Raw genomic sequence first — 13,258 nt, 5'->3', positions numbered from 1 at the left:
ACTTTCAAAGAGGATTCTTTATTTGAATTGAGTGATGAAGTCAATTTTGCTATGGTTTTAGGAAAAAAAACAAAACAAAATCTCACACAACAAAAAAAACCCTCCATCATTTTGTAAAGTAGTTTTTCTTTTGTAGTAGCTTAGTATTCTAGTTTGTCTCAAATTGTTTATTTTTATTTTCATTAGATTAAAGGTTTATTGAAAATTAGCATTTATGTTGAAATAATATAAATGATTGTAAATCACTCCGATGCTGACATTTGTTCAAAACTAGATTTGTGACCTTAAGCAATAAGCTTACCTTTCTGGTGCTTGTTTATATTATTTCAGAGAAAAAGGATCATGATACCAGTTCCATTTTGGTAACAGAATGTTGGTATCATCAAATTAGGCCCTGTGGAGTTCCAAGCACTAAATGAATGGAAAACTGTCTAGGCAAATGCATCCCTTAACACAGCTAGACAGCAATTACAGAATTACTATGTGGTTTCTTCACCTAGTAAATCAATCAAGATAAGCTTCTTTTCTAGACTAGTGGTGGAAAACCTGAATATTCTCCTCTACATCTGATTTGTGTTTTTTCTTAATTGTTCTTTTTTCTTGCCTTCCTACGATAGAGGTAATCTCCTACAAGGTCTTCTCATACCATGGGCATAATACGGTGAGAATTATCAAAAGATTGATCCTGTGCAGGAAAGTTACAAGAAAATGTAATTTTTTCTCCAATCCAGTTCTCTTTATACTTCTTTCCATAAAGATACATCCAATCTCTTTAAAGCTGTATCCCTGAGTTAAAGATCTAGTTATAGATCTCTGAGGACTGCACCTTGTCCTTGACTCATGAAAACAAAACAAAACAAAACAAAACAAAAAAACACCTCTTTAGAATTGGAGAAAAAGTGTGTTGAGCTCCTTATAGAAGGAAAAGCGTGTCATTTTAAGGGAATTCATTTACAGAAATAAGTGTGAATGGATGTGCTTAGAAAAGTTCAAAGTACTGCACAAATTCATTGCATTGAGAATTTATGATCCTAGGCACTACGTGAAAACGCTTATTTTCAAGATGGTTTTATGTTGCAGGAAAGGGAAGAAAGGTAAATGTTCTTTATGCAAATGCCTACAATATAAAGTCAAAACTAACAGACTTAATAAAATACAAGGAGACCAGAAATTTTCCATGGAGGAAAATATATTTCAGTGGAATATTTAAGAACTATAGAAATGGAAGAAAAGAAAAACCATTGTTTTAAATAAACTTTCTAAATTACTGTCTTTAATGTTTTTTTTCAGATTTCATATAACAAAAACAATTTGTAAATGGTAATGTTAAATAACAATTACAGGGAGCCATTGTTTTGGACTAAGCTCCTGCACTAGGTCCTCAATAGATCAGACTAAAAATAAAAATGGAGTCACCAATGCTCACCAAACCAAAAGTAAGTTGTTATCTGATCTTTTAAGAAATCAGGAGACATAAACAACAATTTTCCCAACAGGCCAGTTTCAATGTTCGGTGGGCTTAATGATGAAATTCCCTCTGTTTTAATCCTTGACTAACCTGAAGTAATCTTATGTTAAGTAATCTATTATTTTCTTATTTTTCTGTCTGGCCATCCCCACCTGAAGAGGAAAGTAACTTTGAAATGACCAATCTGCTTTTTGTCCTTTGTATTTGCTTTCTTCAGTCCTTTTTCTGTCTATAAAGTCAATGACGTTTACTCACTGGAACACTTATTCTATTTTATGGAATGAAGTGTTGGCCGATTCTAGAATTGCAATAAAGCTAACTGAGATGTTTAGACTAAATTTGTTGTAATTTTGTTCTTTTGACAGTAGCCTTCCTCTTCCTGTCTGGCTCCATCTCTTGCCAGCTTCCACCCAACAATTTTATACTCTAGTAGTCCTAAAATACTTGCAATTTCTCTTTGATTTCACTTCTTTGTATCTGCGATCATGCAGGTCTCTGTCTACCACAATTTCCTCAACCTCTTTTATCCTGGAAACTTTTATTCACTTTTATGAATCCCTTGAGCATCTTATCTTTCTGGAAGTATTTATCACATCTCTACGTTTCATTATTTCAACCACTTAGTCCCGTCTAAACACAGTCTTCTGTGTACCGAAAGCTCCCAGAGATGGCTTTATCTTTTTACCTGCCTTATATTCTTGCAATTATCTACCGAAGAGTCGATCTCCCCTGTTAGGATTTAGCTTATAAATCCTTGTAGGGCAAGCACCATGACTTAGTAACAATTTTTGTACTCGCATTATAGCACAGTGCCTTAAACATGATTTGTACTCACCAAATATGGAATCGAATTGTAGTTTCAAACTTTCCAATGTGTATTCTGAACTGAGCTGCCTTTTAGGCATGGGCACAGATGAAGGTCAGGGGGTCCCTTTTAGTCTGGTCTTTATTTTTTTATTTGTATATACAATCATGGGTTGCAAGGGCAATTTTGCTACATTGATATATTGCATTGTGGTGAAGTTAGGGCCTTCAGTGTATTCATCACTGGAGCAAGCACATTCTACCCATCAGGCAACCTCCCATTACCCACCGCCTTCCAAGGCCTCCAGTCTCCGAGTCCCCATTGTCCATCATTCCACATCTGCTTCCATGTGTGCACTTATTTAATTCCCATGTCTAAGCAAGAACATGTGGTGTTCATTTTTCTGTGTCTGAGTTGTTTCACTTAAGATAAATGGCCTCTAGTTCCGTCCATCTTGCTGCAAAAGACATGATTTCGTTCTTTTTAAATGGCTAAATAGAGGCAGTTTCTGCAGCCTCTACTACCACTTCCACCATCTCAGAGCTGGCCACCACCACCATCACCTCTGCCGCTGCCTCCTTGGGACCCCCCTCCAGCTCATCCTCTGCCCCCTCTGCCTGCCCCCTCTGCCCCTCTACACATTCTAGGCCCTCTGTCTTGGAGAAGAAGCTGTATTCCATCTTCCTCGCGGCACGGGGCACAGCCATGGTGGTCGGCGGCAGTGGAGCTGGCTAGGCTTAGGCGGGAGCAGCGGCCCCATCAACCCGCCTCCTTGCCTCCCAGTAACCCTCTGCTCGTCACACTCACCCTGGAGCAGTTCAAGAGCCGGGCCCCGGTGGACACCAAGCCAGCTTACCAAAACCCGAGGAGGAAAGCTGAGCATTCGATGTCCGTACACCTGGATGAACAGGACTGGAATCCTACGATGCACAAAAGCCTAATGGGAAATGAGCAAAGGCAGAGTGAGGTTCAGTCAGGGACATTGGAAACTGGAGTAGACAGGGTAATTTCTCAGACAGTGGATCCAGAATTAAACTACATCCTCAGGCCACCAATGGAAGGAGCAATTCATGAGTTTCTGGAGGCCCGGAAAAAAAGCAGCAGCGCCAGCGCCCAGACCAGAGCCCAAAGGCCGGGACACTCCAGCTCCATCCCAGAGCACTTCCCAAGAATATCCCTGACACCTTTTGAAAGTTACATTTGATTATTGGTAAAGAAGTGGCTTCGGTTACATAAGAGTGTGTATTAGCCAGGCTTCTCTAGAGGGACAGAACTAATAGGATAGATGTATATGTAAAGGAGAGTTTATTAAGGAGTATTAACTCACAGGATTGCAGGGTCCTACAACAGGTGGTCTGCAAACTGAGGAGCAAGGAAGCCAGTCCGAGTCCCAAAGCTGAAGAACTTGGAGTCTGATGTTTGAGGGCAGGAAGCTTCAGCACAGGAGAAAGATGTTGCTCAGAGGCTAAGTCAGTCTAGTCTTTTCACGGTCTTCCGCCTGCTTTTATCCTGGCAGTGCTGGCAGCTGATTAGATGGTGCCCACCCAGATTAAGGGTGGGTCTGCCTTTCCCAGTTCACTGACTCGAATGTTAGTCTCCTTTGGCAACACCCTCACAGGCACACCCAGGAACAATACTTTGCATTCTTCTATCCAGTCAACTTGACATTCAGTATTAACCATCACAGAGTGCAACTTCAGAATTAAAATGGACCAACGTCTCACTGATTTCAAGATTTCAGCCTTAACTGTGGGCCATGTCCAGTTTGAATGGGGAGGGAGTTTGGCAGTGGGGAAGTTGACCGAGTGGTCCCCTGCATTGTGCTACCATTTGGCCAGCCTGTCCAAGGGTGCAACACCCAGTAGACACTACAGAGAGACAAAGAAACAATACAGCAACCTCGGGTTGTCCTGAAACAGACTTTTATACTTGAACATGGAGACTGCGCTTTATTTTATTATTTTTTATTTTTTTGGACAGAGTTTCGCTCTTGTTTCCCAGGCTAGAGTGCAATGTCGCCATCTCGGCTCACTGCAACCACCGCCTTCCAGGTTCAAGAGATTCTTCCGCCTCAGCCTCCTGAGTAGGTGGGATTACAGGCGCCTGCCACCACGTCTGACTAATTTTTTTGTATTTTTAGTAGAGACAGGGTTCCACCATGTTGGCCAGGCTGGTCTTGAACTCCTGATCTCAGGTGGTCCAGCCCCTCGGCTTCCCAAAGTGCTGGGATTACAGGTGTGAGCCACTGCTCCTGGCGAGACTGTGCTTTAAACTGGAGACTTTAGGGTTTGTGCTCTGAAATACACAAAAGCTACAGTGAGAGAACATAACCAGTCCCGAAGATAATTTCAAAGAACAATGACAATAAAGGTTGGCTGGGAGTAGTACTTGACAGTACTTTTTTGATATTGTTTCCCAGAGTTGCAAACAAGATTGTACAGGCTGCATAGCTTAAAGTTGTTGTAACTTTCTTGAACATGAATCTTCCAGACAGTTTCCTTTCCTTTGTAAGAGGTAATAAAACATGAAACCCTAGAATGTGTGAGGAAGTTCAGACATTTTAGGTATAAGGAAGCACATTTGCAGGCTCTCTATCCAGGGCTGCTTCCTGTTCTGCAAGGGCTAGTGAGTCTTGGGTTGTGTTTATTTTATTCTCAAATTTGTGTTTTTTAGAAAAGCAAATGGTAATAAATGCCTTATTTTTTATAATAAGAAAAAATGGCTAAATAGTATTTTGCTGTGTGTATGCACCACATTTTCTTTATCCAGTCCTCCATTAATGGACACTTAGGTTGATTCCATATCTTTCCTATATTCTGATGCTGCAATAGACATACAAGTGTAGATATCTTTTTGATATAATGATTTCTTTCTTTTGTGTAGATACTCAGTAGTGGGATTGCTGGATCATATAGTAGTTCTGTTTTTAATTCTTTGAGAAATCTCCACACTGTTTTTCGAAGAGTTTGTACTGTTCACTCTATTATTTCTTTTGCTTTGCAGAAGCCTTTTAGTTTAATTCTCATTTGTCTAATTTTATTGTTGACACCTGTGCTTTTAAGGTCTTAGTCGTAAATTATTTGCTTAGACTAATGTCTAGAAGAGTTTTCCCCAGATTTTCTTCTAGTATTTTTACAGTTTCAGGTCTTACATTTAAGTCTTTAATCCATCTTGAGTGGATTTTTGTGTATGGTGAGAGATAGGGGTCTAGTTTCATTCTTCTGCATATGGCAGTCCAATTTCTCCAGCATCATTTATTGAAAAAAGTGTCCTTTCCCCAGTGTACATTCTTAACTTTGTCAAAGATTAGTTGGCTCTAAGTATGTGGTCTTATCTCTCAGTTCTCTATTCTGTTCCATTAATCTATGTATGTATGTCTTTTTAAAAAAAAAAAAAAAACAGTCCCATGCTGTTTTGGTTACTATGGCTTTGTAGTATAATTTGAAGTCAGGCAATGTGATGCCTTCAGCTTTGTTCTTCTTGCTTAGGTTTGCTCTGGCTATTTGAGTTCTTTTTGATTTCTTATGAACTTTATAATTTTTTTAATCATTCTGTGAAAAATGACACTGGTATTTTGATAGAGATTGAATTGAACCTGTAGATTTCTTTGGGCAGTATGGCCATTATAACAATATTAATTCTTCCAATCTATGAGCATGGGATTTTTTTTTCATTTCTTTGTGTCATCTACAGTTTTTTTCACCAGTGTTTTGTAATTTTCCTTATAAAGATCTTTTACCTCCTTGGTTAAACATATTTATATATATCTTATTTTTTTGTATTGTAAGTGAGATTGCTTTATTGATTCAGTCCTCGGCAAGATTATTATTGTTGTATAGAAACACTACTGATTTCTGTACATTGATTTGTATCCAGAAACTTTACTGAGTTCATTTATCAAATCTAAGAGTTTCTGATGGAGTCTTTAGACTTTTCTGGATAGAAGGTCTTATCATCAGCAAACAGGGAAAACACACCATTCTCTTTTCCAATTTTGGTGCCTTTTACTTTTATTTCTTGCCCAATTGCTCTGGCAAGGACTTCCAGTACTATGTTGAATAAGAGTAGTGAAAGTGGGCATCCTTGTCTTGTTTCACTTCTTAGAGGCAATGCTTTCACGTATTCCCCATTCAATATGATGTTGCCTGTTGGGTTGTCATTAATGGGCATTATTATGTTAAGGTTTGTTATTTCTCTGCCTAATTTGTTGAAGATTTTTATCATGAATGGATGTTAAATTTTATCAGATGATTTTTCTGTGTCTATTGAGATAATCATATGGTTTTTGTCTTTAATTCTGTTTATGCAGTGTATCACATTTATTGATTTGCATATGTTGAAGCATCCTCACATCCCTGGGATAAATTCCATCTGATATGGTGTATTATCCTTTTGATGTGCTGTTGGATTTGATTTGCTAGTATTTTCTTGAGGATTTTGTGTCTATGTTCATCAGGTATGTTAGTCTGTAGTTATATTTTTATTGTATTTTTTTCTGGTTTTGGTATCAGGGTGGCCTCATAGAATGAGTTAGGGAGAATTCACTCCTCCTTGATTTTTCAGAATAGTTTCAGGAAGACTGGTATTAGTTCTTCATTGTATGTTTAATAGAATTCATACATATATCTGTGAATCCATCTGGTCCTGGGCTTTTTTTGAAGCGGGAAATTCTTATTACTGATTGAATCTCAATATTTGTTATTGGTTTGTTCACAAGTTCTATTTCTTTCTGGTTCAATCTAGGGAGGTTGTATGTTTCCAGAAATTTATCCATTTCAGGTTTTCTAGTTTGTGAGCATATAGCTGTGCATATAGTCTCTGATGATCTCACATTTACGTAGTATCAGTTGAAATGTTTCCTTTTTTCATTTCTGATTATTTGGATGTTCTATCTTCTTGGTAAGTCTGCTAGTGGTTTATCAATTTTTTATATCTTTTTGAGGAACCAACTTTTCATTTTGTTGGTCCTTTTTTTTTTTTTTTGCCTCTATTCCATTTAGTTCTGTTCTGATCTTTGCTATTTCCTTTCCTTTGCTAACTTGGGGTTTGGATTGATCTTGCTTTTCTATTTCCTTGAGGTGTGATGTTAGGTTGTTAAACTGTGCTTTTTCTACTTTTCTGATTAGGCATTTCACGGTATAAACTTCCCTCTTAGCACTGCGTTTGCTGTATCCCACAGGTTTTGGTATGTCATATTTTCATTTTTATTTATTTCCAAACAATTTAAATTTCTGTTTGAATTTCTTTGTTGACCCAATGATCATTCAAGAGCATGCTGCTTATTTCCGTGTATTTGCACAGATTCCAAAGTTTCCCTTGGTATTGATTTCTGGCTTTATTCTACTGTGTCATGAGAAGATACTTGGTATGATTTTTAAAAATTTGTTAAGACTTATTTTGTGGGCAAACATGTGGTCTATCTTGAAGAATGTTCCATCTACTGAAGAAAAAAGTGTATATTCTTTAGCTGTTGCATAGAATGTTCTGTAAATGTCTGTTAAGCCTATTTGGTCTACTGTCAGATTTAAGTCCAACATTTTTTGTTAATTTTCTGTCTTGATGATTTGTCTACTGCTATGAGTGAGGTGTTGAATGCCCAACTATTATTGCATTTCTGTTTATCTATATATTTAGGTCTAGTAATAATTGTTTTGTAAATTTGGGTGCTCTAATGTTAGATGCGTATGTATTCAGGTTTGTTATTGCCTCTCCTTGCTAAATTGATACATTTATCATTTTAATTTTAATGCTTTTAATTTAAAGTCTGTTTTATCTTATTATTATTATTATACTTTAAGTTCTAGGGTACATGTGCACAATGTGCAGGTTTGTTACATAGGTACACATGTGCCATGTTGGTTTGCTTCACCCATTAACTCATCATTTACATTAGGTATTTCTCCTAATGCTATCCCTCCCCCAGCTCCCCACCCCTCAAAAGGTACCAGTATGTGATGTTCCCTGCCCTGTGTCCTCGTTGTCCAACTCCCACCTATGAGTGAGAACATGAGATGTTTGGTTTTCTGTCCTTGTGATAGTTTGCTTAGAATGATGGTTTCCAGCTTCATCTATGTCCTTACAAAGGACATGAACTCATCTTTTTTTATGGCTGCATAGTATATCATGGTGCATATGTGCCACATTTTCTTAATCCAGTCTATCACTGATGGACATTTGGGTTGGTTCCAAGTCTTTGCTACTGTGAATACTGCCACAATAAACATACGTGTGCATGTGTCTTTATAGTAGCATGATTTATAATCCTTTGGGTATATAACCAGTAATGGGATTGCCGGGTCAAATGGTATTTCTAGTTCTAGATTCTTGAGGAATCACCACACTGTCTTCCGTAATGGTTGAACTAATTTACACTCTCACCAACACTGTAAAAGCGTTCCTATTTCTCCACATCCTGTCCAGCATCTGTTGTTTTCTGACTTTTTAATAATCGCCATTCTATGAGATGGTATCTCATTGCGGTTTTGATTTGCATTTCTCTGATGGCCAGTGTGATGAGCATTTTTTCATGTGTCTGTTGGCTGCATAAATGTCTTCTTTTGAGAAGTGTCTGTTCATATCCTTTGCCCACTTTTTGATGGGATTGTTTGTTTTTTTCTTGTAAATTTGTTTAAGTTATTTGTAGATTCTGGATATTAACCCTTTGTCTGACGGGAAGATTGCAAAGATTTTCTCCCATTCTATAGATTGCCTGTTCACTCTGATGATAGTTTCTTTTGCTGTGCAGAAGCTCTTTAGTTTAATTAGATCCCATTTATCTATTTTGGCTTTTGTTGTCATTGCTTTTGGTGTTTTAGTCATGAAGTCTTTGCCAATGCCTATGTCCTGAATGGTATTGCCCAGCTTTTATTCTAGGGTTTTTATGGTGTTAGGTCTTATATTCAAGTCTTTAATCCATCTTGAGTTAATTTTTGTATACAGTGTAAGGAAGGGATCCAGTTTCAGCTTTCTACATATGGCTAGCCAGTTTTCCCAGAACCATTTATTAAATAGGGAATCCTTTCCTCGTTTCTTGTTTTTGTCAGGTTTGTCAAAGATCAGATGGTTGTAGATGTGTGGTGTTATTTCTGAGGCCTCTGTTCTGTTCCATTGGTCTATATATTGGTTTGGTATCCGTACCATGCTGTTTTGGTTACTGTAGCCTTGTAGTATAGTTTGAAGTCAGGTAGTGTGATACCTTCAGCTTTGTTCTTTTGGCTTAGGATTGTCTTGGCTATGTGGGCTCTTTTTTGGTTCCATATGAAGTTTAAAGTAGTTTTTTCCCAATTCTGTGGAGAAAGTCATTGGCAGCTTGGTGGGGATAGCACTGAATCTATAAATTACCTTGGGCAGTATGGCCATTTTCACGATATTGATTCTTCCTATCCATGAATATGAAATATTCTTCCATTTGTTTGTGTCCTCTTTTATTTCATTGAGCAGTAGTTTGTAGTTCTCCTTGAAGAGGTCCTTCACATACCTTGTAAGTTGGATTCCTAGGTATTTTATTCTATTTGTAGTAATTGTGAGTGGGAGTTCACTCATGATTTGGCTGTCTGTTTGTCTATTATTGGTGTATAGGAATGCTTGTGATTTTTGCACATTGATTTTGTATCCCGAGTCTTTGCTGAAGTTGCTTATCAGCTTAAGGAGATTTTGGGCTAAGACGATAGGGTTTTCTAAATATACAATCATATCATCTGCAAACAGAGACATTCTGACTACCTCTTTTTCCAATTAAACACACTTTATTTCTTTCTCTTGCCTGACTGCCCTAGCCAGAGCTTCCAACGCTCTGTTGAATAGGAGTGGTGAGAGAGGGCATCCTTGTCTTGTGCCAGTTTTCAAAGGGAATGCTTCCAGTTTTTGCCCATTCAGTATGATATTGGCTGTGGGTTTGTCATAAATAGCTCTTACTATTTTGAGATACGTTCCATCAATACCTAGCTTATTGAAAGTTTTTAGCATGAAGTGGTGTTGAATTTTGTCGAAGGCCTTTTCTGCATCTATTGAGATAATCATGTGGTTTTTGTCATTGGTTCTATTTATGTGATGGATTACATTTATTGATTTGTGTATGTTGAACCAGCCTTGCATCCCAGGGATAAAGACAACTTGATCATGGTAGATAAGCTTTTTGATGTGCTCCTGGATTTGGTTTGCCAGTGTTTTATTGAGGATTTTTGCGTCAATGTTCATCAGGGATGTTGGCCTAAAATTCTCTTTTTTTGTTGTGTCTCTACCAAGCTTTGGTAACAGGATGATGCTAGCCTCATAAAATGGGTTAGAGAGGATTCCCTCTTTTTCTATTGATTGGAATCGTTTCAGAAAGAAGGGTACCAGCTCCTTTTTGTACCTCTGGTAGAATTTGACTGTGAATCCATCTGGTCCTGGACTTTTTTTGGTTGGTAGGCTATTAATTATTGTGTCAATTTCAGAACATGTTTTTGGTTTATTCAGAGATTCAACTTCTTCCTGGTTAAGTCTTGGGAGGGTGTATTTGTCCAGGAATATATCTATTTCTTCTAGATTTTCTGTTTTATTTGTGTAGAGGTGTTTATAGTATTCTCTGATGGTAGTTTATATTTGTGGGATCGGTAGTGATATCCCCTTTATCATTTTTATTGCGTCTATTTGATTCTTCTCTCTTTTCTTCTTTATCAGTCTTGCTAGTGGTCTATCTATTTTATAGTTTTTCAAAATTTTCAAAACTATTTTATAGTTTTTCTATTTTATAGTTTTTCAAAAAACTAGCTCCTGGATTCATCGATTTTTTGAAGAGTTTTTTTATGTTTCTATCTCCTGCTCTGATCTTAGTTATTTCTTGCTTTCTGCTAGATTTTGAATGTGTTTGCTCTTGCTTCTCTAGGTCTTTTAATTGTGATGTTAGGGTGTCGACTTTAGAACTTTCCTGCTTTCTCCTGTGGGCATTTGGTACTATAAATTTCCCTCCACTCACTCCTTTAAATGTATCCCAGAGATTCTGGTACATTGTGTCTTTGTTCTCATTGGTTTCAAAGAATATCCTTATTTCTGCCTTCATTTTGTTATTTACCCAGTAGTTATTCAGGATCAGGTTGTTCAGTGTCCATGTAGTTGTGTGGTTTTAAGTGAGTTTATTAATCCTGAGTTCTAGCTTGATTGCACTGTGGTCTAAGAGACAGTTTGTTGTGATTTCTGTTCTTTTACATTTGCTGAGAAGTATCTTACTACCAATTATGTGGTCAATTTTAGAATAAGTGTGATGTGGTGCTGAGAAGAATGTATATTCTGTTGATTTGGCATGTAGATTTCTATAGATGTCTATTATGTCTGCTTGGTCCAGAGCTGAGTTCAGTTCCTAGATATCCTTGTTAACCTTCTGTTTTGTTGATCTGTCTAATATTGACAGTTGGGTGTTAAAGTCTCCCATTATTATTGTGTGGGAGTCTGTCTCTTTGCAGGTCTCTAAGGACTTGCTTTATGAATCTGAGTGTTCCTGTATTAGGTGCATATATATTTAGGATAGTTAGCTCTTCTTGTTGAATTGATTCGTTTACCATTATGTAGCGGCCTTCTTTGTCTCTTTTGATCTTTGTTGGTTTAAAGTCTGTTTTATCAGAGACTAGGATTGTAACCCCTGCTTTTTTTGGTTTCCATTTGCTTGGTAGCCCTTCCTCCATCCCTTTATTTTGAGCCTATGTGTATCTCTGCACGTGAGATGGGTCTCCTGAATACAGCATACTGATGGGTCTTGACTCTTTATCCAATTTGCCAGTCTGTGTCTTTTAATTGGGGCATTTAGTCCATTTACATTTAAGATTAATATTGTTATGTTTGAATTTGATCCTGTCATTATGATGCTAGCTGGTTATTTTGCCCATTAATTGATGCAGTTTCTTCATAGTGTCGATGGTCTTTACCATTTGGCATGTTTTTGCAGTGGCTAGTACCAGTTGTTCCTTTCCATGTTTAGAGCTTCCTTCAGGAGCTCTTGTAAGGCAGACCTGGCGGTGTCAAAATCTCTCAGCATTTGCTTCTCTGTAAAGGATTTTATTTCTCCTTCACTTATGAAGCTTCGTTTGGCTGGATATGAGATTCTAGGTTGAAAGTTCTTTTCTTTAAGAATGCTGAATATTGGCCCAAACTCTCTTCTGGCTTGTAGGGTTTCTGCTGAGAGATCCACTGTTAGTCTGATGGGCTTCCCTTTGTGGGTAACCAGACCTTTCTGTCTGACTGTCCTTAACATTTTTTCCCTCATTTCAAACTTGGTTAATCTGACAATTATGTGTCGTGGGGTTGCTCTTCTCGAGGAGTATCTTTGTGGTATTCTCTGTATTTCCTGAATTTGAATATTGGCCTGCCTTGCTAGGTCAGGGAAGTTCTCCTGGATAATATACTGAAGAGTGTTTTCTAACTTGGTTCCATTCTCCCTGTCACTTTCAGGTACACCAATCAAACATATATTTGGTCTTTTCACATAGTCCTATATTTCTTGGAGGCTTTGTTTGTTTCTTTTCACTCTTTTTTTCTCTAATCTTGTCTTCTCACTTTATTAATTTGATCTTCAATCGCTGATATCCTTTCTTCCACTTGATCAAATCAGCTACTGAAGCTTATCTATGCATCATAAAGCTCTCGTGCCATGGTTTTCAGCTCCATTAGGTCATTTAAGGTCTTCTCTACACTGTTTATTCTAGTTAGCCATTCATCTAACCTTTTTTAAAGGTTTTTAGCTTCCTTGCAATGGGTTAGAACACGCTCCTTTAGCTCGGAGAAGTTTGTTATTACCGACCTTCTGAAGCCTACTTCTGTCAACTCATCAAACTCATTCTCCATCCAGTTTTGTTCCCTTGCTGGTGAGCAGCTGTGATCCTTTGGAGGAGAAGAGGCACTCTGTTTTTTGGAATTTTCAGCTTTTCTGCTCTGGTTTCTCCCCATCTTTGTGGTTTTATTTATCTATGGTCTTTGATGTTGGTGACCTACAGATGAGGTGTTGGTGTGGATGT

This window comes from Symphalangus syndactylus, chromosome 1, assembly GCF_028878055.3.
Source record: "Symphalangus syndactylus isolate Jambi chromosome 1, NHGRI_mSymSyn1-v2.1_pri, whole genome shotgun sequence".
Classification (NCBI taxonomy): Eukaryota; Metazoa; Chordata; class Mammalia; order Primates; family Hylobatidae; genus Symphalangus; species Symphalangus syndactylus.
Note: the sequence above shows the minus strand (reverse complement) of the source record.